Genomic DNA, 2,814 nt, shown 5'->3' with positions numbered 1-2,814 from the left:
TTCTCTTTTTTTTTTCTTTGTCCCCATCATGAAAACCTGTTGGTAAAACGAGTTACTAGTTTTGTCAATGAATGGTTGGTGAACAAATATAAAAATTAAATAAAAGTGAACACAAATAAGATATTTCTCTCTTTGACTTACAATGTGTCCAACGAAACGTGAAGGAGAGAAACAAAGCAGCCAGTTAGTTTGATAGTTTATCTTACATGTGCACATGGTAAATGTGAGGCCAAGAACATTCTGTACATGTAAAAAAAAAAGTTTCATAAAAGACAGTAAATGAACTAAGAGTGACACGCTTGTTAAATATTCTTTTTTTGAGGAACTCAATATTTGAATTAATTTCAATCGGAACACTTGAAACTCGTAGTCTTGACTCTTGATGCAAATTTTCACTTAAAACTGGATCTGAACAAGAACTATACTTAATGACACTACACTTAGTGATACCTACAGATACAACTGATCTCCAATGTGGATCATCTCTAATGTGGTTTTACGTGTCCTGACAGACTGAATCTCTTATCATTGTGTCAGCAATTAAAAGGCTTTTCTCCAGTGTGAATTCTCTGGAGACATTTAAATTTGTCAGCTGTAGCAAATGTCTTTTTACACTGCTTTCACACTCGTATGTGTGTATGTGTACTTTTAAAGCGTGCAGCCATGTAAAACGTTTTCCACATGAAGAACACATGTGTGGCTTCTCTCCAGTGTGGATATTCATGTGTATCTTAAGGTTTCCTTTTAATGTGAAACTTCTCCCACACTGATCACATGTGTGCGGCTTCTCTCCAGTGTGGATTTTCATGTATAACTCAAGGTTTCCTTTTAATGTGAAACTTCTCCCGCACTGATCACGTGTGCGGCTTCTCGCCGGTGTGGATTTGTATGTGTTTCTTAAGAGTTCCTTTTTGTGTGAATCTCTTCCCACACTGATCCCATGTGTGTGGCTTCTCTCCAGTATGGATTTTCATGTGTAACTCAAGGTTTCCTTTTAATGTGAAACTCTTCCCGCACTGATCACATGTGTGTGGCTTCTCTCCAATGTCGATTTTTATGCGTTTCTTAAGAGTTCCTTTTTGTGTGAATCTCTTACTGCACTGAACACATATGTGTGGCTTCTCTCCAGTGTGGATTTTTGTGTGTTTCTCAAGGGTTCCTTTTCGTGCTAATCTCTTCCCGCACTGATCACATGTGTGCGGCTTCTCTCCAGTGTGGATTTTCATGTGTTTCTTAAGGGTTCCTTTGTGTGTGAATCTCTTTCCGCACTGATCACACGTGTGCGGCTTCTCTCCAGTGTGGATTTTCATGTGTTCAATACGGTTTCCTATTAGTGTGAAACTCTTCCCGCACTGATCACACGTGCGGCTTCTCTCCAGTGTGGATCTTCTCATGTGTTTTCAGAGATTCTACCCGACTGAATCTATTGTCACACTGTGAACACTTGTAACGTTTTTCTCCAGTGTGAATTCTCTGGTGCAGCTTCATTTGACCATCTGTAAAAAAGGACTTCCCACAATCGGAGCACATATGACTCTTCACACTACTGTGTCGTTTCTGGTGTATTTTTAAAGTATACAGTCGTGAAAAACTCTTTCCACACAAAGAACACACATGAGGCTTCTCCTGTGTATGAATGGTCAGGTGCTCCTTCAGGGATTGTGCCCAACGAAAATTTTTACCACACTGATCACAGTTAAAGGATCTTTGATGACCTCCAAAATGAGAACGCAGATGTGAATTAAGACTGACTGCTTGTACAAAACTCTTCCCGCAATGACCACATGTGTGCAGCGGCTCTCCAGTGTGGATTCTCATGTGATCTTTAAGGGTTTCTTTTCGTGTGAAACTCTTCCCACACTGATCACATGTGTGTGGCTTCTCTCCAGTATGGATTTTTATGTGTTTCTTAAGGGTTCCTTTTTGTCTGAATCTCTTTCCGCACTGATCACATGTGTGTGGCTTCTCTCCTGTGTGGATTTTCATGTGTTCATTAAGGTTTTTTTTTTGTGTGAAACTTTTCTCACATTGATCACATGTAAATGGCTTCTCTCCTGTGTGGATTAACATGTGACCCTTAAGGGTTCCTTTTTGAGTGAAACTGCTTCCACACAGATAACAAGTGTGTGGCTTCTCTTCAGTGTGGATTTTCATGTGTTTTGTAAAGGTCCCTTTTTGTCTGAATCTCTTGCCGCACTGATCACATGTGTGTGGCTTCTCTCCAGTGTGGATTTTCATGTGTTCATTAAGCTTTTTTTTTTTGTCTGAAACGCTTCTCACATTGATCACATGTAAATGGCTTCTCTCCAGTATGAATTCTCAAGTGACCTTCAAGACTTTTTTTGTATGGGAATGTTTTTCCACACTGGGGGCAAGTGAAGATTTTGTTGGCTCTTCTTCTCCGTACAAATTCTCTTTCCTTCTGTGAGCAACTTATGACATGATGATTTTCCTCCCCTTCATTCAGTTCTTCACTTTCCTCATTCTCTTCCAACAGGTCTGAAATGAAAGTAAAGAAGCTGCAAAATGCAGAGCACTAATTCCAAGTATGGGTCACCATACTTGGCCACATGTCACGTCACTTTTTTCACTTTATACTGTCTTATTACGCGTTGTGTTGCATTGCATCGCGCCGCGTAAATATAAAACCCTGTCTGCATTTGTGATCAGAGAAATGACAAACAACAAGTGCTACTCTACACTGCTCAAAACTTGCGTTTGAATCATCAGTGGCAAATCCTTTAAATATGAAAACGTACTTACAGACTGAGTCAGAACTGCCGGCATTGTAGTCTATCTACTCTTCCAGGATCA

General features: G+C 39.9%; 1 pseudogene; it reads right to left on the bottom strand.

The window, feature by feature from the left end:
* Positions 1-594: 594 nt before the first annotated feature.
* LOC107694269 (gastrula zinc finger protein XlCGF57.1-like) lies at positions 595-2,232 on the bottom strand (annotated as a pseudogene).
* Positions 2,233-2,814: the final 582 nt, after the last annotated feature.

This window comes from Sinocyclocheilus anshuiensis, unplaced genomic scaffold (assembly GCF_001515605.1).
Source record: "Sinocyclocheilus anshuiensis isolate Anshui unplaced genomic scaffold, SAMN03320099.WGS_v1.1 scaffold954, whole genome shotgun sequence".
Classification (NCBI taxonomy): Eukaryota; Metazoa; Chordata; class Actinopteri; order Cypriniformes; family Cyprinidae; genus Sinocyclocheilus; species Sinocyclocheilus anshuiensis.
This window is presented reverse-complemented; position numbering and strand designations above follow the sequence as displayed.